We start from the raw sequence: 13,488 nt of genomic DNA on the forward strand, positions 1-13,488 counted from the left end.
ATATTTCAGTGCATATATTTGCCTGTTTTTAGTGCATACATGCAGGCAAATATTTAACACTTAAGAGGATGTCAGATTTTTAGCGCACCATTTATTTCTCTCTCCGACCCACGCACAATCATTTTAGTGTTTTCTTAATCGTACATTTGGTATGCTACGCGTGGGTCAAAGATGGAAAACAAATAGTGCGCTGACATCCCAACCAGCAACAAGTTTACACGAGTGAGCTTTGTATGGCTCCATCATAGATAATAAAGATATGGATAGGACATAATGGTCTTATCAGCGGTCTTCGTCCTTCGAGGGGAACAATTGAGGCCAAATAAAGTATACTCATATCGAGTATCGACTATCAATATAAAGGAGCCTCAATTGCCTTCCCCTCCGGGAACGCGGCCTCAAATGTATTTAACATAGGCGTGGACTATCCATGGTGTCAACAATCAGAGGATCAACTTGATAATCAAACACTTAAGTTCGGCAACCTGCAGAAACTCAGGATCTTTTTATTCTGCAAAGTGTCCTAATGAGTCATAAGAAGGTTAGTTAGGTAAACCTATGGTTAGTTGAAGCTAGTGGCCTTTGCAATTCAAGATCTTATCCTACGTATTCGGCATTGTTAACATAACTATTCTACCTTTACACTTTTTCTTCGCCCGTCTCTCACAGCTATATACAGGTTCAGCCACTCTCATTCCACACCTCCATATGATCGGTATTCTGTCTATCCATCTCTTCTTCAGTCTTCTCGCCCCTCATTTCCCACCTAAATTAGCTAACTTCTATAGCCACTCTCACTATCTCTTATCATACAGTGGCCGAATCACCTAAACCTATTCTCTCTTGTTTTCACTACAATATGTACACTACCCTACACTACCCTTAATTCATTAATTTCTTATTCTATCCTCTTTTGTACCTTAACACCTTACTTATTATTCTCATATCTGCTACCCTCACTCCACTTACCTACCCTAACCTTACATTTATTTTTCATCTTTCCCTTTCATACACCAAACATTCTGAAATCCTGTTGACCCATTTCCTTATCTTCGCCATATCACACACTTCCTAATTCCTATTCACTCAGTCTCTAGTTACCTACAAGTCATCGTACTTGATTATCGGTGAAAATATTTAAATATCATTGAGCGAATTCCCTACTCGAAAGAATTACTTAAAAAAATATCATACCTCACCAATTTTCTAATTTTGAACACGACTTTATTGATAGCCCGAATAGTGTTATACCGGTATAGTTACAATACAAATATTGAAAATTTTCGGGCAATACATCCCCTGATCAATTAACTATAATAAAAAAGTTCATTAACGATAAGGATTATTCAAGGGTATCCGATAATCAATGTTTAAAAAGTTTGGCTAGAGGTTAAATCATAAAAAAAAAATTGAAGAGGGTGTTGGCGCCCACAGGCAAATGCATTTTAGGAAACAAAAAAAAAATTTTGAATAAATTTAACTGTAGGAATACACATTACAAAGTACAAACTAAAATGCCCAGAATCTTAAACAGAAAAACTATTCAAAATATTTAGTTCATTAAAGAATGATCATTCATAGGGCACCAAGTTATCAATTTTCAAGTCAATACAAAATATTCAACAAGAGTTACATTAGTAAAAAAAAATTGAAGTAGGGTGTTGGCGCCCGCAGGCAAATAGATTTTAGAAAACAAAAAAAATTTTGAATAAATTTAACTGTAGGAATACACATAACAAAGTACAAACTAAAATGCCCAGAATCTTAAACAAAAAAAATTATTCAAAATATTTAGTTCATTAAAGAATGATTATTCATGGGGCACTAAGTTATCAATTTTCAAGTCAATACAAAATATTCAACAAGAGTTACATTAGTAAAAAAAAATTGAAGTAGGGTGTTGGCGCCCGCAGGCAAATGCATTTTAGGAAACCAAAAAAAAAATTTGAATAAATTTAACTGTAGGAATACACATAACAAAGTACAAACTAAAATGCCCAGAATCTTAAACAAAAAAATACATTTAACTGTAGGAATACACATTACAAAGTACAAACTAAAATGCCCAGAATCTTAAACAAAAAAAACCATTAAAAATATCTTGTTCATTAAAGATAAGGATTATTCAAGGGTACCGGATTGTCAAAGTTTAAAAAATTTGGCTAGAGGTAAAATCATAAAAAAAAAAATTGAAGGAAGGTGTTTGCGCCCGCAGGCAAATGCATTTTAGGAAACCAAAAAAAATTTTGAATAAATTTAACTGTAGGAATACACATAACAAAGTACAAACTAAAATGCCCAGAATCTTAAACAAAAAAAATTATTCAAAATATTTAGTTCATTAAAGAATGATTATTCATAGGGCACCAAGTTATCAATTTTCAAGTCAATACAAAATATTCAACTAGAGTTACAATACTAAAAAAAAAAATTATATATACAAAAAAAACCTACTGAGAAATAAGAAAATACATACCCCGTGACGGAATCAAAATCTGCTACGAAACTTAGTCTTCGAAACACTGAAACGTTCACACATTTCAATCTGCTTATGATATATTATTCATAGTTTGAAAATGTTCACTGACGAATACCATTTCTGAAATAACACGCATCTTATGCAGTAAAATGTTCTACAATATTCTAATGACCTAGTTACAGTCTACAGATATTATATAAACCTACCAATAAATACCTAATATTAATTTTTATTACACAGAGTTTGTATTTTTAAATGTTGTATTCAAGGATTTATTAGTTTTATTTTTATACCTAACAAAAATTACATTTATTCACAAGTCAGTTATCAACTAGAACTCGACTACGACTAAGACAGCGTTTGGATTGTTCGGACTGGCGTATAATTTATTATTATTATACATTGCGCCTTTGGTAGGCAGTAGTAAACGTATTTGCTTCTACCTTACTTAGTTAACAGATTTTCCACGACAATAAATATTTAATTCAAGTCTAAAAAGTAAATGTAAGACCAAAATAATATAAAAACAAATTTACGCATAAACATCAACTCTTCCAGTGAAACCTAGCTGTACCTAGTTGTAGGCAAAGTATTATAGTTTAAGGTATTTTTCATAATTTTTGCACACCTATAAAAACTGGATTTTAAAAATTACTCTACGTCTAGCGGTTATATAAGTTTGTCTGACAATAAATATTTACATTAGGTCTACCGCCTCAACAGAATAGAAGGACAAGACTTACGTAATTATTTATTCTTCCGGCGAAACGCGTTCCCTTCGAGTGTATAATATTGTCTAGTGTCAGAGCTGTGCATCGCCGCCAAGGAAAATGCAGCGCGCGTCTTCATATCTCTGATCCAAAAGTTCAGTCTGGAAGTATTGAGATTAATGACATTTATAAAAATAGGCACCTAGTTTAATAACCAGAATGGAACGAAATATGTGAGTACGTATTGGAATCGCTGTTCGTCTCAGACGATTGTCATTTGTCATAGATTATTTATAATTATAACCTCACCGTCCTAATCATAGAAAATATATATATGGTCCTAACCGATGGATGATGGATATTTTTACATTATCTTCAAAAAAACATTTATTTGTTTCTACTAGACGCAAATGCGGTAAATTGAATTCAAATTTATAATATAGATAACGGTTTTTTTTTACTTGGTTTATTAACAAATTCCAATTGATATAAAATAGTAATTGAATAAAAATAGTTTTATTGATCCCAATATTTAAAAATAATGTTTCGAATAAAATGATAAAAAAAAATTAAGAAATACCTATTAATTAATATGTATTACCTAAATAACAAAATAACTAAATAAATTCGTAGCTTAATAAAATGTCCAGAAAAATTAAAAGTCCAATTTAAACGAATATAAAATATAATTTATATAGGTGTATAGGTAGTGTATTCGTTATATTTTGAGTTTCATTATAGCACATCAGTCAATCAGATGCTATTTAATATTTTAAAATAAAAAACTTCGACAGTAATTCCATATTGGCAAGTGTTGTTTTCTATAACTGAAGACCGAAGTTATAGTATCGAGCATAATGGGTACGTAAAAAAATAGAAATATAATTTAAAAAAATTACCTTTATTTAATTGTATTTAATTTTTTTTTAATAAGTTTTTATAATATTGACTTCAACCCATATAAATGTTCTTATTTAATTTTTTCAATTCGTTGATAATCAATGAAACGAATTCTTAGCATGGAAAGCAATGTTTAGAAAATTCAGAAAATGCAGTTTATATTTAAATCCGTGGCCTAATTATAAATAATAATTTCTGATGCATTGATGCTGAAGAGTGAGAGAGGCGCACAATCAGCCGAACCGAAATCTAACATCTTAAACATTTAATATAAACAATTTTTCACACACGCGTCATGGTATGAAAATAAAAAATATTTATAATTCATATTTATACCGATTTTCTACCGATTTATACCGATCTTCTATATTAATAATAATTATAAATATATAGCAATAACAAATCATTTTTGAGTAGTGGCCCACCGGGAAAGTTCCCAGTATCCCGCCGGCCCAGTCCACCCCTGGTTCATATTGTAACCGAAAAATCTAAATAATCTATTATAAACACAGTTACTTTTTACAGATATTATAAGTTAAAATTTGGACGAAATTACATATTAAAACCAAAAATAACGATTTTAGTTATTTTGTTGTAATTTAAAAATAGTAAGTATTCGCGGATTTATGAAACTTTTAGAGTATATTATTATAATTTATAGACACGATGACACTTTCAAATGTTATAATTTGGGCAAAAATGACTTTAACCTACTATTGTAGGTGCTAATGTCTAATAGTAAAATAAATTACTTTAATCTCAATATTATTTATTAGTTAACGATGTCTTTGCTCAGAATCGTTTTTCGTTTTGTATTTTAATAATTTATACATAGATATATTATTATTACTAATAATTATAGTAGGTGTGTTTGTTTTATTTCATTAATTAATTTAATACTATACCAATAAATTATATATTAATTAATAATTTTTGAAACATTGTGTTCGAAAAAATAAAAATAAATGTGATTTTAATTAGTCTTGTAATGTACCTACCTATATGTAAAAAATAAATAAATATAATAATAACTATTGAACTTTTAGGGACATAATAGACACTATTTATATAGGTATATTTATATACCTATACGAGTATATGAGTAGGTATGTTATTCATAAGTGCGCACACGTCAGGTTAAGCAGTTGACCATTCCGTGAATATTACTTTTATGTGTGCATGGTTATACGGCCCTAATCCCTATGATATAGAATATAGATATTAGGTGAACAATAGAAGTTAAGTATGTGACACTAAATTAATAGCTACCTATAACTTATAACGTTGTATTTGAAAAAAAAATACCAGTTATTAATTAAAATTGTATCTTATGACTATAATCAGTTATAAGTTATAACATATATTTCTATAAATTAAACCAAAACATATATATATATTTATATATATTGAGTACCCTATAAAGGTATGCACCTATTAATTTTATACATTTCTAGTCCGGAACTAAAATATGCGCCTACAACACTTGGATAGCACATTTTTCGTGACATTAAATATTTGTTTTAAGTCTTAAAAGTAAATTTAAGCCCCAAAAGAATATAAAAACAAACTTACTTTAATTATCGACTCTTTCGGCGGAATCCGTGACGTGTGTGAATTGCGACGCCCATGAGGAAACGCTCCAGAATACAGCCAGAACTTAGAATATCTTCTTTGCTTACTGAAATCTTAGAATTTTTAGTCGAAGTGTCTTCTGCAACGACTCTGAGATTTGCCATAGATAAATAAATAAATGATAGATATTATACTAGGTACATCAATATGATGAATCCACGGATATAATATAATGCAACTTTTTGTATCAAAGAGTTCCGTGTTAAGGAACAATTTGTTCATTGAAATTTGATATGACAATAAACCAAAATAGTTTATAATTTTGATTATAATAATATGACATGGGTATTATTTAAATTATTATTTTCGTTTATCAATTTAATTATTGATTAAGGTGGTGAATAGATATCAGAAGCACAATAATATTTTTTTAAGAGCATATTGTATTTTATGAATTATTAAATAAAAATGTGATTACTGGATTTTAGAGGTACAGTAAATTCATCAAATACTATAATACCAACTAGATTTCTAAAACTCCGAGTCCATAATTCTAGATTCTGAGCGGATCGATGACTGTATTAATTTTACAATGATGTGTTCTTTATTTTTTAATATTTTTAATTATTTTTTCTTGGTGGTCTGTGTAAACGATAAGTATTCGTAATAAAGATTCAATTTTCATATATAATATTATTTTATAGGCACTCAGTATATGTAATCATATGTTTATTTTTAGTTTAGTTTAGTTGTAGGTATTTAGTAAATAATAATAGGTATACGAAATTGTTTTTTCGAATAGCAATTTATTGTTTGTATTAGTACCTACACCATAATAGGGAACTAACATTTTGTAAATGATGTACAAATGTATTTTTGGTGTTTTAAGGCTGCTGTAAGATCAATTTATGAGAATCCTTGCATTAAATTGTAAGGATTATTTGATATGAATAATTATTTTATTACATATAGGTAAGTCGATCAGAAACTATATTTACACTGAATGTTAATAGTAAAAAGCTATTAAAATATCTATTATTTGTATTTATTTGTTAATAATAATTAAGACTTAAATATTAGCAGTAATCTTGTTCCTTTCACAAAATGTTTTTTAATTATTTTTAATTTAATTTACATTTATACGTTTGGCATTTATCCCAAAGTTCTCTCTGAATAATAATTCAATGATTGAATTTAATAGTTACATTATATGGATTATAAAAACTACAGTTTCCAGCTTCTACTACAACATTGTTTTATGTTTTTAATTTTTTAAATTCAGTCTGCACCTTGTGTCGGTGATTTTACACGAAATATAATAAAATTGATACTAGTGATGAGTAGGTACCTGATTGTTTAATCAAATTATTTACACGATTTCAATAAAAAAATATCTATGAAGTATAAACATCCGCATTTCTATTAACTATAAATTCATAATTGCAATTTTATGAGCTATACATGTTACATATATTTTTCGAAAAAATTATTTAAAAAAACAAGAATAATTCCTATTTTACGCCTAATTTAAGTCTAAAAAGTAAATGTAAAATAGTAGGTAATAATATGAAAACAAACTTACTCGTAAACATCTACTCTTCCGGTGAAACGTAGCTAGAGTGCCGCCATCGCCGAAGAAACAGCCATCTTCATCCATCTCCATCTAATCATCTCACTCCGATGAACTGAAACTTGAAAGTATCGAAATACTTTGTGAAAATAACCTGATCATAATGAAATTTGCGAGTTTTTATTAAAACTTACATTATAATATGTACGGTTTAACGAACTGTCTGTTTATATTAGTGGCTTATTGTTTTTTTGTTCACTGAAATCAAAATATACAATATATTATATTTATAATACAATAGTATTTGCTGAAATTATTAGAATTGTTAACCGTCGCCGACGAATTTCGACAATTGACGATTGCCATAGATATTATAAAATATATTGTTTATTATGATAAATCCATAGAACTTATATATTATAGTATTATCTAGTACTATCAGTATTATCAGTACCTATACGGTATATTGATAAATCGTATGTTCTTTTACAGAAATCTTTGTCATCTGCAATGCACCTATTCTGGTTTTCTATTTCAATTATAGTTCGCATGCCAAATTTAACTATACAAACTGGTCCAGGCGCGGACTGGCTGGGATGCTGGGATGCTACAGCATCCCTTGCCCTAAAATATATTTGCCTAATATTATTTATTATATATTTAAAGACTCTAGACACCTAATGAACAACAGATTGTTACCAACTTACGATTACTAGTAATCTATAATATTGTACAACTTTGATTGAAAGTTTTTTGTAACTTGGTACTTATTTACGTGTTTAACGTATATTCAATATTTTTTCAAAACGAAATAAAATATATTAATATTTTATAAATAATCTACATGTATTAAATTCGCCCCAACAATTTATGTTATTTGCCCTTTAAATTGTGTAGCATCCCGTGCCCTATTTTACCAGTCCGCACCTGTCTACATAAGATGTATTTGCTCGTAAAGTGGAGCCAATAATATATAAAAACTGCAGAATGTAGATGACTCCGTGCTTTTCGAAAAAAAATGAACTTGAAATATTGGTTCCTCGATTCACTCTAAAGTCTAAATGATACAAAAATGAAATTGATTTAACATTTTGAAACTTGGCACACAGAGTGCTAACCTGTTATTGTTCTCTATATCTACAATCATTATTTTCTAATTAATATTGTTTAAATCGGATTTGATAACATAAAAATGTCAAACGTTACTATCTCTAGCACTAAATGAATTCTGAACAGAAAGTTTTTATAAACTATTTTAATTTTTTTTACCAGCCGTCATATTATATAGATATATAATAGATATGAAGTAAACAATATCCGATGCTGTATCCGCATATTATACGTTCTAAATTCTAATGTCCCCTATTAGGTATATATTTAGGTACCTATATATGGTATATAATATACTTATCTATGGTTTGGTTATTTGGTCCATGTGTTTAAGTGGCTTAGTCAGTGTTAACATGTAGCGAAAAAATTCGTTACGAGTGGATATTTTTGTACGAAAATAGAATTATCAATATAATATTATTATTCGTGAAACGTCGAATTGTGCCGAGTAGTGAGGGCTCTGCATTGTTGCGACGGCCGACGGTCGATCTTATTAGGTATTTATATTGTCGACACACGAAAATTATTGTGATATTGACAATATTGTGATTTGTGATTCAGTGGTTGAATTTGAGTGTAATATCAAATATTTTTTGTAAACGTCAAATATTATTGATCATGGGATGGGGTGGTGGTGTTTCATAGTTTTAAAAGTTTGCCCTACCTGATTTTTTTGGTTTTGGCGCCACTGGTATATAGTATTATATATATGTTTAAACTTTGTATTTATGTATACATTTTTATGGACGTGAAAATTAACTCATGTAATAAACAACACAAAGATAAAATTGGTTTGATGAATACATGATTATTATACAGTATTAATTATTAACAACGTTTGACGTTTTCTGCGTTTATAAATTATTATTTATATTTTATAACTAGTATAATATAATATAGGTATTAGGTAACCACCACGTTAGGTTAGATAGGTAGGTACACCAGTTTCTCCCACATTTACACACCTTCGACATTTTTTAATTGTCGATTTATATACGAACTGAATTAAATATAAAATATTATATTGTTTAATTTAAATAAATTGTAATGTGTGACGTGTGTAATAATAGGTATGAATATATTATATTATACTCATTACTCAATATATATTATACTCGAACTACTGTTAAGTTATACTTAACAGTATTTTGAGTAAAGCTGTTTAAAATTCATGATTATTATAGTCTGTTATATTTTAGGTATAAAACAAAGAATTTTCTTACATGTTTTTAATTAATTATTAGGTAGATAATTTTTAAATTCAGAGATTTCAAAAATAACTTCAATTCTTATATACATAAAACATATTATGGTCACAATATAATATTATAGAAATAAATATAAAATTCTACATACAGATTACATAGTATTATATATTATATTCCTATCTATATTACAGCAGTTATTGACGAACAACCTATGTCATGCCATATAATATGGCGTTGTAAATGTTATCGGCAAGTAATTTAGTGAATGTAAAAAATTGATTTATGTACCCAGACTTTTATAAGATACTTAGTGCTTACCTACTTTGGTTATACGCAAAGTACTTAAAAAAAAATACGCGAATAATGTTTAGGGTTCCCGCCTGCCTGCAGTTAAACAAACACCACTACATTCCTCATTTCCTTTTCACCTCCTTAGCTAGATTATACCTGAACGACTATTATTTCTCATCTTATGCGTGTCACTTAATAATTATGACCATTGACCATGATAATTTTTCGTTAGCTGTAAACTATCTTTATATCTATATGTTGCAGTTATACTTATTAGTTATAAGTATTATTACATTACGAACAAGTTAACTGTTACGATATTATTATATTATTTTTTTAGCTTATATGACTGATTTTTGTGTAAAAACAAATAAAAATATCGCAATGAAAAACAATACATTGCAACCTACCACTAAACTTTTAGTGAACTAACATATGTTTCTAATTTCTAACACGAATCAATAGGTATTTTGTAAATAGCCATATTCATTATACATACTATATAGGTATATGTAATACAGTTCTCGGCCCCGACAAAATACTTAACTACTGTATATACCCCATACTATATTATTATGCACAAATATGATAATAATTATAGGTAGGTAATGGCCTAAAAGTTGAAGCTAAGTAAAACTATCTGTCGTAACAACTTAGCATTTGCCAATTAATTTTAAAAATAAGACGGTAATTTAAAATCGTGTTCATACATAGGTAACCTCTCCTGTATATAGTTAAGACTGATTAATAAATTATTTTTTTATTTTAATCACGCTGTATACAATGGTTTTAAATATAAATTAATAAATATTTCTCGATATTTAATTGATATAGGTTCAAACGCGTACCTAATTGTCTAATCGTCTATAAATCATTAACTGCAGCTAAGAAGAAATAGGGTAGGATGCATTTTTAACAAAATTAACAAAATTATTATAAATTGGACGTAGCATATCACTATAATATGTGAGTAATTAAAATTCGTGGTAATTAAAAAAATATTAACTTTTTAACTGTGTTAACATAATATTTTTCTCCGTATTAACTTTAAGCTTTCGGAGTTAAATATATTGTTTGTTAACTATTAACTTAAATAACTTAAACGTTCTTAACCGCGCTGACTTAACTTAAGTTAATTGTTTTCTTTATCCTTCCCGCATTTGATTATATTATATATACACTTTACACATACGTGGTGTTGAAACTTAAAATCTAAGAACCCCTGCTCTAAATAATTATGATGATACGTCGATACATAAATAATAGTTACTCTACGTGCCATTGTAAATTTGTAACAAGGTTTCGGGATCATCGTCATCGTCGCCGCCCGATATTACCTATTACGAATATCATTGTGCGGCCGAGGCGTATATATATATAGTTGAACAATAATAATTAACGTTCACGGTTAGACGATAAGTTATTTTGTTTATTTATTATCACTATAGGTCGATCCATAGCATTGAGACTAATGAACAACACCTAATAAAACAAAAAACAAAGGCCGTGGATATGTTTCACAGAGACTAATACCTACACATACCTAGGCACTTAATCGCAGATTGAAATCCCTGAACGCACGTCGAACAATAATAGAAGTATGAAGGTATGAATGTATGTGTACAACCTCTCAACAGGCTAGAAAACATTTCTGAAACACATACATATTGTATCAGAAACAATGCGTTGACGTTATAATATTATTATTGTGTATAATATATATACCTATATATAAATATAATACTATGAACACATATTTTATATTTTGTACACCTATACAGTATACTGCACACACACACACACTACTCAAACAGTATATATGACGTTGTTTATATTAACTATTGAAATAATGTCAAAATATAATATATGATATCAAATTATAGTATGGATGCATATTATAATACATTACAATTTATATTGTATAATGTGTTGTGTGAACACAGATTAGGTATCCATTGCGGCCATCTAGGTACCTTCCTGCGTTACTGCTTAGTGCTTACTATATGTGTACATTAATTGGCAAGTGATACTATAATATTAACTATAATAATTATACTATATGGTAAGCGTGACCTTAGCCCAGTGAATCACGGTGTATATTATATCACAGCCGGGTGTATAAATATGTAAGTACCTACTGTACACGGCGCATAGTCATAATATAATGTATTATGATACCTATATTGTAAAATTTACATCGACCATTGTCATTTCGATTTTCAATTAAACGTAATGTATTATTATTATGCACTTGAATCATGCAAAAATATCTCGCGGTCTACTATATTATGTAATAGGGTTCTGGCTTTGGGTTACCAATGTCAATACGCGCCAACACGTAGGCGAGTCTGTATTCCTGCATAGCGCATGCAGTATCATATATAGCCATATAGGTGTTATCGAGTACAACAATAAGTATCTATAATTTATTATAATATATCTACTACGCCTATGAATGTATATTTTATACATATATTATAATATGTTATCATTCTATAATAATATTATAATGGTCATATACAACATAGGTATCCGCAACATTGTATACATATAACATATTATTGTATTATATTCACCACTATATTATTGCACAATATGGAGGATTTGTCATTTTAAAATAATCGCCTATACAGATCGAAGAAATTCAAATGAATTTATTTACATTATTAATTGAGACCTTGACGATTGACGTAAAAAATAAGAATAGACGACGACATCTAAATCATCATTGGTATTAAATACGTAAACATTTAAATATAATAAAATATATACGTATTATAGGTACCTAATGCATTTTTAAATTTTTGCGTTTCTATATAAAATAATATTAATGTTAGTTACTATGCTCTATAATATAGCTCTCTAATGATTGGAAATCGGCTATTGTAGGTATCGATGGTACAAAACAAAAAAGTAAAAACAAGAAGTTTTCAAAAAGTTTTAAAATAAAATTAACAAAACAATTTATAATAAACAGACAAATACGGGTTACGACTTACGAATAAAATGTATTTTAGTTATTTATAGAATAAAAAAAATAATAATTTTATGTAGATCCGGTAATTTTAAATTTTGACTAGGTACTTCTCTACATATTATAATATCTGCTCGACACTGCTTTTACGTGAAATAATTTTCCTAAAAAATATAAAACACCATTATTCCTTGATTCAGTCAGAATCTAAAAAAAAAATATAAATAAAAATTAGGTATGTACAATTTATACAGTAAAACTTCCTTATAATAGAAACGCTCGGTACCAACTGATTTTTCGGTTTAAGGAGATTTCCGTCTTATAGGGAGTCTGTTATAACTTATGAGGAGGTCTTATAGTGGCCCAGTGGCGTCGGAGAAAGGGGGGGAAGAGGGGGAATCGATCCCTCAGATATAATTCAAAGGGAGGCAAAAGTATACTTTTGTCCCCCTTACTACATTAAGATTAGAGGGTATACAATCGTAAATTACGTTTAATTTATACGTTATGTATTCAAAATTGGTCGCATTTTCATGAATGTATGAAATGTGCGTAATATAAATTATTATTATTATTATAACATAATGCATAGTAAACATATTGAGTAATTTTTATTTGTATATATTGTTACTTTAGATTTTAGAATATAACTTAGTATAAAGTAGATAAATGTT

Source organism: Metopolophium dirhodum, chromosome 5, assembly GCF_019925205.1.
Source record: "Metopolophium dirhodum isolate CAU chromosome 5, ASM1992520v1, whole genome shotgun sequence".
Taxonomy (NCBI): domain Eukaryota; kingdom Metazoa; phylum Arthropoda; class Insecta; order Hemiptera; family Aphididae; genus Metopolophium; species Metopolophium dirhodum.